General features: G+C 45.8%; 1 long non-coding RNA gene across 1 annotated transcript in view; it reads left to right on the top strand.

Annotated features, from left to right (window-relative positions):
* LOC308611956 overlaps positions 1-11,093 on the top strand; it is a 36,510-nt gene extending 25,417 nt beyond the window's left edge. The window contains exons 3-5 of the long non-coding RNA XR_014015050.1: positions 3,464-3,744; positions 4,959-5,150; positions 10,768-11,093. This is a non-coding gene — a long non-coding RNA (uncharacterized lncRNA). The remainder of the gene's footprint in view (positions 1-3,463; positions 3,745-4,958; positions 5,151-10,767) is intronic.
* Positions 11,094-21,438: the final 10,345 nt, after the last annotated feature.

Below are 21,438 nucleotides of genomic sequence, written 5' to 3'. Positions count from 1 at the left end.
CATTCCTAAGTATTTATCCATGAGAAATAAAACATAATGTCCAGAAAAAGTCTCTAATGAGAATATTCATAGCAGTTCTATTCATGTGTCAAAAATTGACAACAGTTCTAATATCTATCAACAGAATGGATAAACAAATTATTGTATATTTATACAATAGAATATTCAGCAATAAAAAGTAATGTACTGGGCTTCCCTGGTGGCACAGTGGTTAAGAATCTGCCTGCCAGTGCAGGGGACATGGGTTCGAGCACCGGTCTGGGAAGATCCCACATACCATGGATCAAGTAAGCCCGAGTGCCACAACTGCTGAGCCTGTGCTCTAGAGCCCGCAAGCCACAACTACTGAAGCCCACGTACCACAGCTGCTGAAGCCTGCGCACCTAGAGCCCATGCTCTGCAGCAAGAGAAGCCACCACAGTGAGAAGCCCGTGCACCGCAACGAAGAGTAGCCCCTGCTCGCCACAACTAGAGAAAGCCCACGCACAGCAACAAAGACCTAATGAAGCCAAAAGAAAAAAAAAAGACCATTAAAAAAAAAAAAGTACTGATACATGCAACAGCATGAATAAATCGCAAAAATATTATAGTAAAAGAAGACAGGCACGTTAAGAGTACATATGGTATGATTCCATTTGTAAAAAGTTTAAGAATGGGCAAATTTATCTATGGGCTAGAAATCAGAACAGTGGCTTCCTCTGGGGGGGTGAAAATTAACTGGAAGGAGGTATCAGGAACTTTCTGGGTGATAAAATTGTGAATTTTGTCAGAGTAGTGGTTATATGGATGTGTACGCATATCCAAACTCATTGAATCTGCATTTCACTGTATGTAAATTTTTATATATTGTATGTATAATATAAAATATATAAAATATATTTTGTATTTATTATGGGCATCCCAATATCTCAAAAATAAGTGCTACTTAAGGGGAAGCTCAAAAGTAAAATAAAATACATTTAACTGGGTTTGTTTTTCCCCTCCTCTTTCCTTGTCTATTGTAAATATGCTATATCTTAAATTAAAAGAAATAATAAAGATTGAAAAAATTTTGTTGTCTTTTTAAATATTCTATCCAATCAAAGCTTAAAGAGTCTTTGCTGAGATAGAAATTTGAAAAACATATTTATTTTTCTTTTGTATTTTTTTCTGAATTTCTCTTTAATCCATCCAGAATTTAGTGGGGAGAATGCCTGATTCCAGTGGTAGAGAGGAAAGGGCTTTCTTTTCACCTCCACGTTCTTTCCCCTTCCCTCCTTGCTTCTAGGTGCCTGCTTCTTCTGGCCAAAGAAAGCGGCAGTAGAAAAGCCTGAGGTGGCTATTCAGGGTGAGAGCTGAGTGTCGCCCTCTCCACAAAGGGCACGTGTCCTTTTCCTGCACATGACTGTCTTTGTCTAAATGGCCTCATTTTCTGATTAATACAGCTCAAAATTGGCCCATTTCCTTGAAATTAAAACAAAAGTACAGTCCCAGAAACGTTCAAAAGAAGATAAAGCGGAAATAGTTACCTGAAAAAATAGGAAAATGCTCTAAATGGAATTTTATACCCATCCTGTGAAACACATGGAGTGTTGTACATCTGATAAATATGGATCTTTGGGGAAAGGATGATTCCATGATTGGCTCTGGTCTTTGGGCATCAGCCCTGGGGAGCTGGGGGTAGTTGGAAGTACACGTGGTAAGAGGTGCCTGAGTCTGACCTACAGGGTCATATTTCAGTGCCAGGCTTAGTGGTATCTACACTCTGTTCTTAAACTAAAGAACAGCTGGTCTTGGCACAAGTTGAAGAGAACTTTGGCCTCAGAGCCTTTTTCAAAGCTAGGTCTACATGGCAACCACTGTCAGCAATGGCAACATCTGCAGATACAAGAAGCAGCCAGGCAATTATTGTTGATCTTCCAGAGATCTTCATAGCGTTTATTTGAGGGTGTTTAAAACCCTGAGACCAGAATTATCTGGGATTTGTGAACGCTGCAAAACGTGATGATAGGATAAAGCTGTGTGAAATTTTGTCTCCAGCTCACACCCCTAAGTGAATGTTACCCTCCCGAATCACTGCAGGAAGCACCGCATGTGTGCCTGGCTTAGAACATGCTTTAGATTTCTTCTGTTCAAATTGATGTAAGAATCAGCATATGATCCACAAGGGAGAAATCAGCTTGGTTTTCTTAATTCACATCAGTTGGTTGTGAATAACTTGTGTCTGTTTCCAAAAATTCAGTCCACCCCCAGAAAGGACGAAGATTGGCCGACAGTGAAGGTATTAAAGGAAATGTCCGGTCCACTCTTTTGAAATGTTTGCCATCAGAGTTCTCCACGGACATCAGGTGGTTGGTTGCCTTCCCCACAGAGATGACTCTGAAGGGATTGCTCTCATTGGACACATCGGTCCTATTGGCTTGTCACCACCCTTCTTCTGCATGCCATATTCCTTTAGGGTTGGACCTGAACAGCACTTACAGATTTCCCTTCTGCTCAAAGGGAAAAACAAATGTCAACCCTGCCGCTAATATTTCTGCCTTATTTTCTAACTTTTTCTTCCTCTCCTGCTCCCACTTGATGGTTTGGAGGATGAGAGGTCATAAAAGATTTCTGAGGGGTGGAAGGAACAAACAGCTTTTCTCATATCTCCCTCCTCCGCAATTTTCCAACCTAAAAAATGACCACTTTCCTCACCAGATGACATCAGCACAGTCACGGTGATTCACCTGGATCGCGGGTGAGGGCTGAGTTCCCTCTGTTTCACGCCTCCCTCCTTCTCTACTTTCCTCCAGGCCCCCAGTGATGTTCGCTGCAGAGCAAAGGCCCTAAAATGTTTATTCCCTCTGCTTCCTTTCCTCTGCCTACCACATGTTCTTCTTGTCTTTGCCTGATAAGCGTCTATCCTGTATATTTTTATTTACTGAAATTAAACATTTTTTCTTGTTCATATAAGATAGACTTTAAAATATATTTTAGAAACACTGTAACATCTACTTATGACATTTTAAAATGTACAGTGTTCTAAGGTTCCTAAATTACAATCCCTTTCTAGCCCATCTCTCCTTCGGCTTTTTGTTTTTTACTTTATTTTTAGTTGTGGTAAAATACACATAACATAAAACTTACCATCTTAACCATTTTTCTTTTTTTTTTTTTTTTTGCGGTACATGGGCCTCTCACTGTTGGGGCCTCTCCCGTTGCGGAGCACAGGCTCCGGACACGCAGGCTCAGCGGCCATGGCTCACGGGCCCAGCCGCTCCGCGGCATGTGGGATCCTCCCGGACCGGGGCACAAACCCGTGTCCCCTGCAGCGGCAGGCGGATTCTCAACCACTGCACCACCAGGGAAGCCCACCATCTTAACCATTTTTAAGTATACAGTTCGGTAGTGCTAAAGTACACTCGCATTGTCATGCAACCATTGCCACCATCCATCTCTAGAACTTTAAAAAAAAATTACTAAACTTTATTTTTTGGAGCAGTTTTAGGTTCACAGCAAAACTGAGCGGGAAGTGCAGAGTTCCCGTATACCCCTGTCTACATAGCCTGCCCTACTATCAACATCCTGCACCAGAGTAGTACATTTGTTACAATCCCTGTACCTACACTGATGCATCGTTATCACCTGAAGTTCTCCAGAATGTTTTCATCTTGTGGAACTGAAACTCCATACCCATTAAACAGCGACTGCCCATCCTCCACTTGCCCCAGCTCCTGGCAGCCACCGTCCTACTTCCTGTCGCTATGAATTTGACTACTCTAGGTGCCTCTTTTTTTTGAATTTTATTTTATTTTATTTTTTTTAATACAGCAGGTTCTTATTAGTTACCAATTTTATACATATCGGTATATACATGTCAATCCCAATCTCCCAATTCATCACACCACCACACCCCCACCCCCCTTTCCCCCCTTGGTGTCCATACATTTGTTCTCTACATCTGTGTCTCTATTTCTGCCCTGCAAACTGGTTCGTCTGTACCTTTTTTCTAGATTCCACATATATACGTTAATATACGATATTTGTTTTTCCCTTTCTGACTTACTTCACTCTGTATGACAGTCTCTAGGTCCATCCACCTCACTACAAATAACTCAATTTCATTTCTTTCTATGGCTGAGTAATATTCCATTGTATATATGTGCCACATCTTCTTTATCCATTCATCTGTCAATGGGCATTTAGGTTGCTTCCATGACCTGGCTATTGTAAGTAGTGCTGCAATGAACATTGGGGTGCATGTGTCTTTTTGCATTATGGTTTTCTCTGGTCTAGGTGCCTCATATTTAAGTGGGATCATACAATTTTTGTCCTATTTCACTTAGCATACATCATACCTTCAAGGTTCATCCATGTTGCATGTGTCAGAATTCATTCCTTTTTAAGACAATGATATTCCATCATATAGATGGACCACATTGTGTTTATCCACTCATTCATCGAAGGACACTTGAGTTGCTTCCACTTCTTGGCTATCATGAACAATGCTGCTATGAACATGGGTGGACAAATATCTCTTGGAGACCCTCATTTCAATTCATTTGGGTATATACTCAGAAGTGGAATTGCTGGATCATATGATAATGGTAGTTCTATGTTTAATTTTTTGAGGAACTGCCATGTTGTTTTCCACAATGTCTGCACCATTTTACATTCCCATTAACAGTGCACAAGAGTTCCATCCTCGGCAATACTTTTTATTTTCTCTCTTTCTTTTGGTCTTTCTGTCTTTCTTTCATAGTAGCTGTCCTAATGGGTGTGAGGTGTTGTGTGCTTTTACTTTTTAAGCTTTTATTAAAAGCCTGGTGTCTTTCAGTCACAATCTGATTTCCTTCAAATCCAAAGTAGGCACTTTAGGATCTTCTGTGTATCTACTTTTATATCAGATGTTCATCTGTACATTTTCTTTCTCAAAATGTGTACAACAGGAGTGCATTGTCTTTCTGATTTAAGCGTAACTGAATTGATATCTTCAGATGGGAAGACAACTTAGCCAGCAGAGACACCTGCCCCCATGGAGAGTACCTGGAATGATTCAGCCAGGTTTCCTGGTTTGGACGGGTCCCCTTCCTCCTACACCATTCCCGGACACCTGTCTCAAAGCTCTGACTGATCTCCCTCCAAGAGAATAGCCTTCCCAGACAGATCTCTCTGTGCAGCAGTCTGAGGTACTTGGATACATTTACAGATTATATGTTGTGTGTGTGAATTTAGTGGTAGTAGTCTCAATCTCACTGAGAAATAATGAAAAGAGTCTAAAATCCGGTCATAATGGAAGGCACTCATTATTAAAACCGTGTGCCTTATAGCAAAGCATTCTTTTTTTATATATATAGATTTACTTTATTTATTATTTATTTATTTATTGGCTGCGTTGGGTCTTTCGTTGCTGTGCACAGGCTTTCTCTAGTTGTGGCAAGCGGGGGCTACTCTTTGTTGCAGAGGTAGGGCTTCTCATTGCGGTGGCTTCTCTTTTTCTGGAGCACGAGCTCTAGGTGTGCAGGTTTCAGTAGTTGTGGCATGCAGACTCAGTAGTTGTGGCGCATGGGCTTAGTTGCTCCGAGGCATGCGGGGTCTTCCCCGACCAGGGCTCGAACCCGGGTCCCCTACATTGGCAGGAAGATTCTTAACCACTGCGCCACCAGGGAAGCCCCTAGCAAAGCATTCTAAAATCACATGGAAGCTAGCAAACGCAGGGAGTACAATTTTTCCTCTTTCTACCCTGAGTCAGGGATCTTAGGGAGGTGGTGTTTCCAGGGCCATGTCACCCCTTTGGTTACTGCTTGGTAGGGTGGCTCAGCATCCAGCCCTGTTGGTCTGGCTGGGAAGCAGCTTCTCTCCACTAGAGGGCATCAGGCTCCTTTGTTCAGATCATTCTTTGGAAATCCAGGGAGGCCTCTTGCTCTTTTATGTTGGACTGGGCCTCCGGCCTCTATTTTTAGGCCCTCTGTGTTGACCTTGAGTGTTCAGGCCCGGAGACCCCCCTTCCCCGAGTCAGGAAACGGCATATTCTCTTGGAGACCTTGGCCGAGACCCCCTCTGGGAGTCAAGTTCCTGCCGGAAAGCAGGCTATGAGGGTGGGGTAAGAGAGGTCACCTTTCACAGAGCATTCAAGGCCCCTGGGGGTTGGGGTCTGGGTGGGGGGGAAGCATGCCATTGTCTTGTCACATTTTAAGTTCTCAAAACTAAAGTAAAATTTTAAAATAAAAGAAAAATTGCAGAGTCCAAAAAACAAAACAAAACAAAACTGCCTTTATCTACTTTGCCTTCCTCTATGGTACTTCCTAAAAAGTTGAGAATTGTGTGGGAGGCACAGGAAGCCGTCCTCTCTGCTTCCTCACTTGATTGTGTGACCTCTTGGTAGCATTTAGACCATGGAAGCTTTAAGAGTCACCAGATAAAAGAGCAGACACCCAGGCCCTGCCCTTGGAGGTTCCAGCTCAGTAGGCCCAGGGTGTGGCCCAAGAATCTGCCTTTTTGGCAAACACCTTATTTGATTCTCAGGCAGAGGATCCTCAAACCACACTTTGGGAAACTTTCCACTGTACTACATCCTCTGGTGCCATTCACTTAATCTGAGAGTTCTAAGGTAAGTTTTCTATTCCATGTGGGAACCATCCATGCAGGAATTCCATACATTTTAATATTTCAGTTACAGGCCACTTCTCTTGTATAACCCTGAGGCCTCTGGGCAGCCCCCATCTTAAGGTGTGAAGTGTAGTGTCTCCCAACTTCCCTCCACCCCGCTGATGCTCCCTGACTCCCCCGGGCCAGGCAGCCTTCTAAATTGCTTTCATTTTTTTCATAGCTCTTGGGAGAAACCTTTCCTCCTGGGATGGAAGCCCCCGAGTGAGGGTTTGGCTGCGCCTTTCCCTCCCTAATAGAGGGGCTTGTCTCAACACCAACTCCAAACACACACACACACGCACACACACACACACACACACACACTGTGCAGCTCTAACAACTGCGACTGTTCTCTAAGTACAGCCCAGCAGCCAGACTGTAGCTCAGTTTTAGACTTTTCGTGGTGCCTTCTGCTCTGATGGTGCTTGGTAAAAGTTCATGTCAGCAAGTCTGAGGATCAGTCATTACCCTGCCTGCATCTGGGACTGCCAGGATTAGGACTGCTGAACCAAAATCCACTTTGGAGAACCTGAAGCCCAAGCAGCAAGTAATTGGGAGGGGGGCTCCTGGCACCTCGTAGTCTGACTCGAATGGTGTCTTTAAGACATAGCAGCACATACTGCCGCATCTTCGACACACGAGAATAAACACACACACACACACACACACACACATACACAGTGCCTGATTTCCCATTCCCTGCTACTACGGGTTCCCCGCTTTCAGCACTTTCTTGCTTGATTCTCATACTAATTCCTACACCTCTGGGTGGCAGCCCTTGGCTCTCTGCTCTGGGTCTGGTATTGAGATCTAAGACTAAATCTGTCATCTGTTTGTAACTACCTGGTACTGAGCTCCCACATGACTCCAACATCAGAGGCAACCTCTTGGAAGAATGCACCGGGGCCTGTCTTCTGAGAGGCTACCCCACCTGCTCCCAGTGGAGCATCCACTCGTAGGCCCAAATGGCAGCCAACAAGGACAGCTGCCTGGCAGCCCAGAGAGGTCCAGGGTTGCAGGGAAGGAGGTTCACAAGTTAGCCTGGCCCTAAAGAAGGTGGGTCACCATGGCTCAGTGGCACTGGGACCCAAGTAGGCTCACAAGAGCCCGATGCGTGAAGCCATCACTTACCATGAGAAAAAAGATCAGCTAGTTCTATCAGCCCAACCGACGCAACAGGCAGGGGCAGGGAATGGGGCGGGGGGGCTTTCTTTTGTGGGTGTGGCTCAGAACAAGTGTGGTGAGGAGTTCGACTCCAGTGTAAGTGGCAGGGGTCTCTGCTTGCGTTCAGTCAGAGTGGATATTCAGCAGAATACCCTCCATGACCCCACAAATTATTACTGGCTGGAGCTTATTCTGACTGAGCAGCACCTCTGCCATATAAGTCAAATATTTTAAACATTACCCTTAATAATAGGTGCGTGTAACACCTGCCGGAAGAGTCAGAGTTTCTGGGAGCCTGAGAGGTTGTCTCTCCCCCAGAATGACTATAAGCCCCTCATTAGACTTCACAAGGTTCTACTCCTTGGTTAATTTAGCATCTAGCACACAGTAGGTGCTCAGTGGCACATAATAGGTGGTTGTGATGTTGAGCTCAAACAACTGATAGTGCCCAGCTGGGCTCTGCCACGTTTGCCCCTGGGCTTCCCTTTTCTGTGCCTCCATGGTTGACCACTCCCCTAGTTGTGACATTCTTTCTTCGCATACACCAGGCTATCCTGAGAGGTACCGTGTCTTTCAGGTGACCTTGCTGACTCAACAACCAATATCTGACTGAGCACCTACTACATGCCAGGCTTGGGGGATATGCCAGTGAGCAAAATAGTCATGGTTCCTGCTCTCCTGGAGTCAAGTCTGAAAAATGAGTCAAGCATTAAACACATAAGATGAATAGTGTGGACAGAGAAGGACCAGGGTTATGGGAGCACATGGCAGAGGACTGAGGCAGCCTCTTGGAGGAAGTGATGTTACAGTGAGACTTGAAGAGTTCACTGAGTAAAGGGAAAAGGGGCAGGAGAGGTAAGAAGAAGGGTAATTCAGGCAGAGCAAACAGCATTTACAAAGACTCGGGTATGGGCAATAGTGAGTGGTGTCAGAGCAGCAGGAGAGGAGCTGAAGAGGTGGGCTGTCGGCACGTCGAGGACTCGGGAGGTGGTGGCCGGATGAATGCACCTTGCAAACCTCCAGCTCCATGGAGTGTAATTGGCCGAGAGCTCCAGCTGCCACGCTCTAAAATCCATTCACACCAAGGTGTGGCTTCCCTGGCTGCTCCCAGGCAGTGCCTGGGCACCGCGGGGTACAGCGCAGGACAGGTTCATTCCCGGGAGGCACGGGACTCCTGCGATGCCAGCTTTGGCTCAAGGACTCAGTGGCTTTGCTGAACCTTCCTTAGACTGCACGGTAGTCTGGGACACTTCTACCATCCCTTCTCGCCTCTCTCCTTCACTGGGGGTCAGAGTCGCCTCACAGTCTGACGGCTCTCCCAGTCTCCACCAGCTGCCTCTCACATTCCTCTCACCAACATTTCCCCAAAGAAAATCCTTACATGTTTAATATTAACTTTGTGTCTGCTTCTGGGAAGATCTGGACGAACACGTGAGGCTTTATCCTCCTGATAATGGCCAGTGGTGGAGGGTTTTAAATGAGTGACACGATCAGAGTATATCTGGAAAAGAACAATGTGGCTGCAGGGTGAAGAATTTGGTAGGAGGGGATCGGGAGTAGGGCCAGGAAGGCGATTAGGAGGCTGTTACAGTGGCCCAGGTGAGATAGCTTAGACTAGGGGGCGGCAGTGGGGATTCAAAAATGTGATTGATGGTGGAAAACAGTTAGGAAGAAGGAGAAGTGGCACTGGGTGATGGATTGAATGTGAAGTGTGAGGGAGGAGTTGAGGATGACTCTAGGATCCTGGCCCATTCTACAAGCGGGTGGAAGCTAGTCGTCGGGTGCTGTCCAGCTCTGCTTAGGGAAAATGCAGCATCTGGCCAACAGAAAGGTGAGCTCTATTATGGGTCAGGACAGCTCACTGGCCTTCCCACTACCTGGGTGAAACACCTCTTGGGAACATCCAGCACGGTTTGTTTGAGTTCATGCTCACTTAACAGCCTTCGGATGGTTAATTAGACACACGGGCATTCAGATGCCAGGCAGATCCCTCTGGAAAGGAATAGTGCCAATTAAAAATGAGTAAGTGAATTGGCATTCTAGTTTACCCAACAGTGACCTGGATGCCTGATGTTCCTGAGCCAACCTTTCCAAGCTGATGAGCTCCGTGATACTGGTGAGGATGGACACAGGACCCTAGACCAGAGAAACTCCGCTCTGCTCTCAGAGGCCCTGGCGTAGATAGCCAGCTGGCCTAGTAGGATGTGGAGGGATGAATAATGGCTGCTAAAGATGTCCATATCCTAATCCCCCGAACATGTGACTGTGTTACCTGATGTAGTAAAAAGGACTTTGCAGATGTGATTACATTAGGACTGTGTGTTGGGGAGATCATCCTGGATTATGATCTGAGTGGGACCAATGTAATCACAAGGGTCCTTAAAGGAGGGACAAGGAGAAGCAGAGAGCAGTAGATGTGACAACAAGAACAAGAGATTGGAGTGATGCAGGGAAGGGGCCCATTTCCAGGTGTGGGCAATCTCTAGAAGCTGGAAAAGAAAAAGAGACAGTGTCTCTTCTAGAGCCTTCAGAAGAATTACCAGACTGCTGACACCTTGATTTTATCCCAGTGATATTGATTTCAAAATTCTGACCTCCAGAAATACAAGATAATAAATTCATGTTGTTTTAAGCCACTAAGTTAGTGGTCAGTTGTTACAGCAGGAATAGGAAACCAACACACAAAACAAGTGTACCACCTGACCTTTCCAAGAGGCAACAGATAGCAGATTTATACTATGTTGTACACCTAAAACTAATATAATATTGTAAATTAACTATATTTCAATTTTTAAAAATAACATTTAAAATAAATGAAATAATATATAATAATATAGTAGTAATTATATATATAATAATATATATATATATATATAATGCCTATTTTCAGGTCATAGTGACTAAAATAAAGGGCCACGTAGAGTGGATATGTGTCATATTTGTGACTGCTTAATATCTTCTGAATAAATAACTTTCCTATTGTCTGACTTTTAGGCCAGAACTACATTTCCCAGGATCCCTTGCAGCTAGAACACAAGCATGTGACCCAGACTCCACCAATCAGATGCACCACTGTGAGAAGGCACCTGGAGGAATTCTTTCCTAGGGGCCTCAGGGGAGCAGTCACTGAGCTCTCAGGGCAGCAGGAGCAGAGGTGGTGGTGTCCTATCTCAGTAACTAAAGTGCCAATGGCACCTTCACTCCAGCAGTGGTGGGAAAGTGATTTGGGTATTGTTCCAGGCTGTAGAGCCTCCAGGTATGATCTTCTGGCCTTCCTAGAAATTCTGTAAGCCACACAATTATCCTTCAATAAATCAGTTTGCTAGTTAATCTTACGGTGTGGAGTTTTTTGTTTGCAGTTAAGGACTCTGAATGATACGTCACTTCATGGCATTGTGGTAAGTAGCCGGTCAATTTTAGCAGCTGGAAGGTGAAGCATTTGCATTTTGCTCTTCCAGCCAGGCAGAATTGTTCGTAGGATCAGGAGATGGAGGCCAAAGTGCACATTAGTTCCCAATTACAGCTGCAGAGCATCAGGGCCACTGCAGAACAGCTGGTCCTCTTTAAGCTTTGAGCGGCCATGGAGAGAGACCAGGGTTCACATGAGTGAGGAAAGCTCCAAATGGGTTTTCCTGAGCTGCAAAGGGGCCCATCTGGAGGAGGCGAGGGATTACTAAAATAGTTTCCTCAGACACAGGTGAGGGAGCTGCTAAAAACATTTTTCAGAGTCAGTTTCCCCCAGGGGTGGGTAGCCAGTCCCCATTTCCGGTTTGGGGAGAAATGCCTGAAGTGTTCCTGACCTTCCTGGGACCGAGAGCTCTCAGGAATGAGGCAGCCAGATGTGAGCTGAGCCTTGACACCCATCCCGCTTCCAGGAGCTCATGCTCATCCTGGAACACTGTCAAGGAGATGAAAGATGTGCCTTCTTCTTTGGGTCAGCTTCAGATGAAGTCATCCTTTCCCTCTGGACTCTGTCAGGATTAGTTCTTGGTATTTCTGAGTCACTTGACAGTTTATAAGCACTTTGGGAACCCGAGGTACTGAGTGTCTCTGTGCATGAAATTTTATACTGTGCCTTTACTCCTAAGGATACTCTGGAAACCCTGAACCAAGAACGTTGACCCCCAAATTAAATGTTATATAGATAGAGACTTTTGAGAATTTAAGAAGCATAAGAGAAGGGGAAACTGTGAATGGACATTCAAGAAGGCATAGGAATTTTAGCTACTAGGAAATCAAATCCATGTCTCTAGATGATCTCACATCCTCCAGGAGACGCTGTTTGTGTTTTCTTGTATCCTACAAGGGGCAAGTAGAGTGGTCTTATATATGGTTTCATTTGAAGAATGCTAATCCCAGGAAGACTTTTTCCTTACAAAATATTGTTGAGGAGAGGTTTTCTGATTACCATTGCCTGATCTACCCTTAGACATTTTTATTCCTTTGATTTAAGGCTAAAACATCCTAATCCAAAGTCTCTAGAGGGTAAACGTTAAGACCTTCCCAATAATTACTAATAATAGTAAGCAATATAAGGATTTGATCAGATCCTTTCCAACATCCCTTCAGCAGAACAGTTTCCCCAAAAATAAATTTCAAGTTTTGATTGGGGGGGTAGGTTAGGACATTAATTGATGAGCTAATTACACTTAGGGAAAAACTGTTCATTCCCAAGGAGCCCTTTCTTGAGGAAAGCTGGAAAGATGTCTGGGACGCATCCTCCCTTCCTTTATGGTACATGTGCTTTATTCATTACCCTAGGACGTTTAGCCCCAGATAAGGTTTGCTCTGGGCCTGACCTTACTAGTTAAAAGTTCAAGTAGAATTCTGATAGTAACTAAGATTACTACCCAGTGCAATACAAGAATCAGTGATCCGTGTTAATCGTGCTTTGCTGATATGGCTGCAATAAATCGAAATCATTGCGGATGTGGATACAGTGAGTTGTATGTGAACAATAATGTCTATTTAATGCCTCTTTTCCCCAAGTGCATGTTCACTTACAGCAGAGTCTTTAAAGAAGACTCTAGCTCCAGGTCCAACCAACCACTTGGTACATGTGGTGAACACAGGAGACCAAGGGCCACCCTTCCCAATCAAGGGATCCCTGAGTGATGTCCCTTTGTCCCCCAGCCACCCAATTCACCCATGGAGGAGGATCCCTGCCCCTTTCCATGTCTGCAGCAAGTTCATTGCTTTTCTTTTTTTTTAATTTATTTATTTATTTATTTATTTTTGGCTGCGTTGGATCTTCGTTGCCGCGTGCGGGCTTTCTCTAGTTGTGACGAGCAGGGGCTACTCTTCACTGCGGTGCATGGGCTTCTCATTGTGGTGGCTTCTCTTGTTGCGGAGCACGGGCTCTAGGCGCGTGGGCTTCAGTAGTTGTGGCGCACGGGCTTAGTTGCTCCATGGCATGTGGGATCTTCCCGGACCAGGGCTCGAACCCATGTCCCCTGCATTGGCAGGCGGATTCTTAACCACTGCGCCACCAGGGAAGTCCCTTCATTGCTTTTCTGATATGGGCATTCTTGGCCAGACTTTGTACCACACAAGAATATCTAAACATTGCTCCTCTCCTGCTCACTCTAGACAGTCTCTTTCTCCAGAGCTGGATCTCAGAGCTGGGCAGTCCCTGGTGCTGTCACCGTGTGTCCAGGGGGGATGCATTTGGCAGATAGGACTCACTCAACACACCCATCTACCCACCACAACCCCAGATCCTCCAAGACAGCCCTTCCTGATTCTCTTAGCACCCAACTTGACACTCAGAACCCAAATAATGTGTCAGCTTTACACGGATCACCTGCTTTGCAGGATCTCGACTCCTGAAGTTAGGAAGTCCCTGGAGGGTCACCACTCAGCTTTCCCCAGTGCTGGTGCCAGTTTAATTCCAAGATGGTCTAACACATTTTATTGTTTGTTTCTGCTCTGAGGTGACCCCTGCCCTTCCTGCACCCCAGGAAGCAGGATGTAGTCACTCTTCAATAATCTATAAAATACAAAGAATCACCTACTCAACATTCTGAAAATGATAGCAAACCTTTTTAAGTATTACAGCAGGAGGACATGGTAACGTGTATCCTGCTTTGGAACTAACAAAACATCCCCTTTAGCCCTTTGCTTCCTTTCCCTCCCTGAAGGAATTTGCTGTTGTTTGTAAATATAATATACTCTTAACACTGGCTTTGTTTAACCACTTTTTCAAACCTAGCCTTTCTGATTATTCTTAGTAAGTCAGTTTTGATTTTTTTTTTGAACCAACTCTATTGAGGTATCATTTACATGCAATAAACTGCACCTGTTCTAAGTGTACACTTGAATGAGATATGACAAACTCATTGTGTAACCACCACCATACTCAAGATAAAGAATATTTTCCATCACCCCCAAAAGTTTCCTCATGCCCTTTCACAGTCAACCCCCCTCCCCACCCCCAGTTCCAGGCAACTAGTGATCTGCTTTCTGTCACTATAGATAAGTTTTAAAGAGCTTTGATTTTAATGAGAATATATTGTGGTCAATAAAGTAGCATTCTACATGATTCTGCTCAAAACCCTTCAAGGGTACAACATGAGACAATTTTAACATTGAAAAAAATTGCAATATGTGTGTTATTTGAGCCACATAAAATCTACCCCTCTGTTGCCTTCCTTTCTTTCTTTAGTGTGGCAAATCGTTTTCAAAGATGGTGCCAACAATTCCATCCTCCCTGTGACCTCATGCCACTCCTCCCAACAAGTGGTGGAAGATATCTGTCCTCCCCTTGAACCGAGCCTGTCTTTGTGACTTGATTTGACCAAAAGAATGTGGAGGAAGGGATGCTCTGCCAGTTCCAGGCCCAGGCCTTATAAGACCTGATAGTGTCTGCTTTTGGCCTCTTGGGATTTGGCCACCATGGATAAGCTCAGGCCAGAGAGATGAATGACAAGAGCCTGCCTGGGGAGGGAGAGGTCCGGTCAGCTCCCTGCTCTTCCAGCCCCAGCCAAGGAGCCAGACACGTGAGTGAAGCCATCCTGGATGTCCCAGCTCCGGCCAAGCTCTCAACTAAATGCAGCCACGTGAGTGACCTCAGCCAACTCAATACAGAGCAGAAGAACTAACTGCCTGGCCGAGGCCAGCCAACCCACAGAATCATGAAAAATAATAAATTTGTATTGTTTTAAGCCACTAAGTATTAGGGCAGTTTGTTGTACAGAAGCAGATATCTAATGCAGTCAGGAACAGTGATGGAGGGTAATGCCCTCCTAGAAACACTTGAAACAACACTGGAGAAAGGAAAGGACACACAGCCTCCACAATACCCTGAAGCCCTGTCTGCTCCTCTGTGAATTTTCAGATGTTTGTTAAACTCACTCCTCCTAGAGGAACCAGAGCCCAGGGTGCAGTCCCGGGCCAAGAGGGGCCTCGTCAGGGGCTCTCGAGAACTCAGTGTGAGGGTTGGTTCAAGGAAGAAAGGGGCCCAGACCCTCGTAGTTCCCTTTCTCCCTGTGGCCTTTCAAAGGGAGGGTCTCACGCAGAAAGGAGCCACAGCTGAAGAATCTGAGTCTCTAAGGAGACCTAGGGCCCTATAGGAGGTTAGGAGCTTCTGAGAACCGAGTTTCCTTAGGAAGACCCAGATGAGAAATAATGCAGGAGTTCCCATGTTCAAGGCCTGGCATGATCCGTAGCATGTAACAGTTACTCACAAAGGTGTTTGATAAATCAATCGATTTCTGCCTGAGCTATCTGGATATTTCATTAGGTTCAGGGAATCCAAGACCGGTGCTAAGGTATCCCCCAGGCATGGACAATCCACTTGGACAATTCCTGGGGCATCATACACACTCTCCAGACCAGAGAGAGCCACAGGAAATTGAACTTGGAGATGAATTGTTGGCCTGTTGTAGACTTGACCTTCACCTACCATCGAACCACATGGTGGGGTGAGCTTGGGTCATCAACATAAGCCCATCACTTGCATTTCCTTCCTGAAGACCCCCTCATCTTCAACCAAATCTCCAGGTCATGGAAAAAAGATCTCCTCTAGCAGTTACTCATTTGAATTGGGGAGGACTCCTAATGGGATGTATGTAAATTGTTGCTGCAAATGTTTGAATAACCAGGTGGTAAAAGCAAGGGGACCAGCATTTCCTGATAAATACAGGCGGTCAGCTGCCAGCAGAAGCTGTTTTGAATTGGATACGGTAAGCAGTGAGAACAAAACGGCTTTGCCTCTATTTCACCCGGAGTATCCACTGGTTGACAAGCCCCTGAGAAGAAGGAAGAAGACAGGGGACAAGAGGAGTTTCCCGTATTGGAGCCAGAAGATGCTTCTCTCCCTCATCTTAATCTTTCAGTGTTTAGAATGGCCCCAGCCCATTTTCTGGGTCTTCGTGTTCCCTGTGCATGCATTTGAGGTGGGTTTCCATAGAGTCACCTCTCAGAAAACAGAGGAAGGGGAAAGAGGTGGAAAGTGGTACCACGGGAGTCTTTCTGCAAGAAGGGCCATGAGCGAGTGGCAAAGGCAAGGGAGGCGGGGGCACAGGCCAGCGGTCGATGTGGAGCAGCACAAAGGGGCTGTCGAAAAGAGTTTTTACTTTCTAAATGGGCTTGTGCCTTTTTGCACAAATCAAAAGGCCGTATCCCTCTGCTTATGCAAGGTCTCTCTGTGTATGCAAGCTGTTTTGAAATGCTTTAAGTGCTGCATGAACCACAGGTGGAGTGACTGCTGTTATTAGCTCTGTCTGGAAGATGGCCACACCCGCTGGCATCTGACTGAGTAGGAAAAAGGCCCCAGGGTATCCTGTGCTGGGGACACCAGGTGACCGTACAGAGTCCACACCAGCCAGGAGATCCCAACAGGTGCAGGGCTGATGGGAAATGAGCAAGCTTGGACGGTTTTCCTGCCTAGATGGAGCGTCCGGCTGAGTCACTCTTCCCTCTGCCTGGGGGAGTGAAGTCACAAGTTCTTTGCTTTGTCTTGCCAGCCCTCCTCTTCCCTCCCCTTAGCACCCTTGCCTCCTCTAGGACAGCAAACTAAACATAACTAGAATCCAGAACACACTTACTTTAACAGACTTTCCCTCATATACTTAATATCTAAGAAGAAGGGTCACATGGCAAACAGACACCTCCCCAAACAAGAGCCAACCACTTGGCAAAACCAAGCTATTATCAAGGATTTTTAGAAGAAAACAAGAGGTGAATTATAACATAGGGTCAAAGACAAGTCCAGAGCAATCTTACCCGTAATACTTTTATAGGCTGAAAAATGAGATTGATATTCTTAATGTGATGACTTCATCACGGAGATCCTCAGACATATTCAAAAGTAATATTTTATTATTAATATTTAATTTGCATGCTGTTCCATATCCTTTTTGGAATGAAACAAGGCAATAATAATAATATATTTTAAAGGCTTTTGCAAGTACTTCCACATACTTTATTTTCTTTGATCTTTGGTCTTACAATGGCCTGTTGAACTGGTGGAGTCTTGAATGGGTCAAAGACAACCTGCCTTTTGGGCTTTGTCTGAATCTGTAGCACAGTGTTGGGGCACCTACCACCATCAAGGCGGTGGCAGGGTGGGTATATGTGGCTGGACATGTGGAGGTCCTGAAGGCTTTCCTGTCTTTTGCTGACCCTGTTGGCTGGTGACTTTCTGACGATGTGTTAGGGACAGCATTTTAATCTCCGTGACATGTAGGAATACAGCCTCACTGGCTGGGGATGTTCCTCAGGCCATTATAAAGGTGAAGTTTACCTTCAGACTCTTTTAGTCACAAGTTACAGAAACCTGTTTAAATTGGCTCAAGTAAAAAGGGGATATTTGTATCAGGATATACTGGTGTCTCAAGGAACCCAAGGACAAGAAGGGCAAGTAGTCTTGCGAGGGCCTGGAACCAGAACAAACACACGTTCCAAACAGACATCCCATTTCTGAATCTGCCAGCAGAGAATGTCGGAATCGTCTACGACCCAGCTGGGTCTGACCCATTCGGTGAAATGGGGTAGTCCCAGCCCAAGAAGGGACAGGGAGACAGACTTGACAGCCAGAAAAAATACCCTATTATATACAAAAATTAACTGTGTGATAAAGCATAACAAATGGGAAAGATTAGTCAACAAATGGTGCCAATAGCATTTAGAAGTTCATTTTACTTAATACACCAAAATAAACTCCAAACTAATTAAAGGGTATACATTTTAAAATAGTTCTTAAAAGTATACCAGAAAAACTAAAATGAAATATCACTTAATGTTAATTGAGATTCTAATGAAAAAAGAGAATAGGTTCTAAGCCCAGAAAGCACAGAGAAAAATAACAAAGAAATGTTGACATCTACTGAGTGCTTAATTATGGTCAGTCTCTATTTTTAAGCACTTTGTCCACATAATCTAATATATCTTTCAACCTTATGAAAATGGTATTATTATTCTCATTTTTAAAGATGAGTGAACCATGGCAGAGAGATATTAAGTAACTTGCCCAAGATCACACAGTTCGTGGCAGAGCCGTTTTACCTGGAACTGTCTATCCTGAAAGCCAATGCTCTAATCCTCCATATCGTAAGGTGTCCTTCATATACATTTAAATGGGTTTAAAAGGGCCAGGTTCATTCACTCATTTGTTCAACATGTATTTATTGAGCTCCCACTAAGGGATGGACACTGCTCTAGGCCCTGGGCATACAGTGATGAATCGGGCAGGCAAGCCGCCTGACCTCAGGGAGCTTATGTTCTAGACTCTAGAACCTAGAGAAAGTACATACTATTTTTTTTTTTTAATGAATAAATAAACCAGAGAGTTTCCGACTTCGGCAAGTACTGTAAAGAAGAAAATCTAGAGCTCTGTGATGAATACTGACTTAGGTAGATTGGGTGCTTGGGGAGAGCTAGGGGACGGAGCCTGGCTGGTGGAGGAGACACAAGGCATCGGGGAACAAGAAGAAGCCAGAAGGACTCAGATTCCGGGCTAGGGTGGATTGTAGTGCCATTTACTAAGATGGGGAAGAACAGCAAAGGTACAGCAGGTTTAGGGAGCAATACTGAGGGTCCCATCTCAAGATGTGTTAAATTTGAATGGCCCATTAGGCATCCAAGCTTGCCTTACAACTTCTAATATGTGCATAGCAAATATCACAAAGTGTTCAACTTGGATACCTTGACAAGAAAAACACACTGAACTTCCAGCAGATGTGTGGGCAAAAGACAATTTAGAAAAGGGAAAATATAATCAATAAACAAACCTGGGAAAATATTCAGTCTCACTAGTAATCCAAGAAATGAAACTTGAAACATGAATGAAGTAGTATAGTTTTAAGTACTAAATTAGAAAAAAATTTTAAAACAACACCCAGTGGAGCCAGGGTGGAATTGGTACTCTTCTTCATACACTGATGATGACATTGTAAAGTGGCACAAATATTTTGGAAAGTAATTTGCCAAGGGTCATAAAAATTCTTGTATCCTTTGACCCAGTTTTTTCGCTTTGGGAATTCTCCCTTTAGGAAAAGATACTGTGTGCCCATGGTATTTAGCACGGAATTATTAAGAGTGAAAATTCAAAAACAGAAACAAAGCAGCAGGGAAATGGTTACATAAATTATGGTAAATCTACTCCACTAGAGCCCCATGGCTGCTGGTTTACCTCCAGTAATGAGTGAGGAGAGTTCTTCCTGGTGGCTAAGGTGATCCAGTAGAAACAGAGCAGGCTGGGAGGCCACAGCCTGCCTCAGGTGTCCCGAGAGGCCCAGGCCTGGCTGGAGGGACCCTTCAGGCCTGGTCCCCACAGCCGGGGCACCTGGGAGGATGGAGCCACTGTAGCTCCTGGGACTGGCTGGAGTCTCTGAGATGCCACAAGGTGAGAAGGGAGGAACCCACATCCTGCAAGGCCTGTGCCCCATTTCTACCTCAGGTTACGGAACTTCTGACAACACCTGTGTGGCTGCAGAGGCCTTTCCCCAAGATGCAGATAGAGCTGGATGACCTCTGTGGCTCAGCAGGGGGCCCCGGGCCCCGCAGTTTGCCTTTCTCGGTGCTGTGTCTCTGACCACCCTACGCTTTGCATGGGCTTTGTCATGAAACACCTGAAATCACAAGTGAAGTGGCTCAAGGTCATCGCCCTTCAGCTGCTCGGCAAGCTGTTTAAATGTGAGGCAGAATGTCACACCATTGGTTCCTAGGCAATTTCCTTGGTGACCACTAAAGCCGGCGTGGAATGCATTCTCCAGTCTCAGCGGGCAATCTTCTCGGGGGGAGATTTCCTAGGAGTCAGATGACCCCCAGTTTTTCCATGCATGTGAGGAGGAGGGAACCCAAGCCCTGTCTCCAGGAGAACCTTTGTTAGCCCAGCCCCTGACCCCTCCGAGCAGCTTAGGCCTAGGGCACTTCAAAAGTGACCCGAGGAGGTAAAATGGACCAGAGAGTGTGGCCAAGGGCAGGGAGGAGTCTCAGAGGAAAGCCCCATCACAGCACAGCGAATCAGGAATCCGGGATCACCTCTCACTCCTTCCCATGATCCCTTGGAGACACTCCCGTGTCCACGTCAGACAGCACTCGGGAGCCTCCCTGCCCCCCGGACCGGACCCAGCTTGCGCCTCAGGGGTGGCAGCACCTCTGCCGCCAGCCTGCGGGTGGAGCTGTGCCAGGAGGCCACAGCGGCCATGCAGTGGAGCAGCCCTAGCTGAGAGCACGAGAACTGGGCGCTGCACGCTCGCTGCATCCCCTGCTAACCCACTCGGTCTCCAACATTCTCTGGAATCAGCTGTGCCCACCTGTCTCGAGGTTCCATCTCCCAGGAAAGCAATAGACCTCCTAGACACACAGCTCTGTGACCACACACCTTACCCTTATGGAGGGCCTGATGCAGATGCCCAGAGCTTGCCTTAAATATGTGCTAACAATTTCCCTGATATGAACTTTGAATACTTGGTGTATTGCCCTTCTCAGCCCCCACCTCGCTCAAACACCCAGCACGAGGCAGGCTGCAGAGATCTCTTCAGAGGTGCCGATCGTTGCTTTTCACTCACCCCTCCCACCTCCAGCCCCGTCACTGCTGAATGGATCCATCTGAGCTCATAATTTAGCTCCAGGGCCCTGCCCCTGGCTACAGCAGTTTGGACCAAATGGTGTATCTGAATGTCGGCCAGCAAGCTGTAGCTGCAGCTCCAGCCCAAGAGGGACTGGTCAGATTTCTCTCTGGATTCATCCAGCATCAGGAAACTGAGGGCTCCGGCAGAGAGTCCAGAGCTCCAGGAAGATGGGAGGCTGACAGAGGAAGAGTGCAAAAGGGACAAAAGGGCCTCTATAAGAAGCTGAAGGAGGGGACCTCCCTGGTGGCGCAGTCATTAAGAATCCGCCTGTCAATGCAGGGGACATGGGTTCGAGCCCTGGTCCAGGAAGATCCCACATGCCGGGGAGCAACTAAGCCCATGCGCCCCAACTACTGAGCCTGCACGCCTAAAGCCCCCAACAAGAGAAACCACCGCAATGAGAAGCCTGCGCACCACAACGAAGAGTAGCCCTCGGTCTCTGCAAATAGAGAAAGCCCGCGCGCAGCAAGAAAGACCCAACGTAGCCAGAAATAAATAAATTTATTTATTTATTTATTTTTTTTAAATGCTGAAGGAAGCATCTGGTTCCCCACCAGCGGTGGTCAGCCGGCAGGAAGAGAGATCTTCC

The sequence above is a fragment of the Mesoplodon bidens genome (genome assembly GCF_964165515.1).
Source record: "Mesoplodon bidens genome assembly, chromosome: 2".
In the NCBI taxonomy this organism is placed as follows: Eukaryota; Metazoa; Chordata; class Mammalia; order Artiodactyla; family Ziphiidae; genus Mesoplodon; species Mesoplodon bidens.
This window is presented reverse-complemented; position numbering and strand designations above follow the sequence as displayed.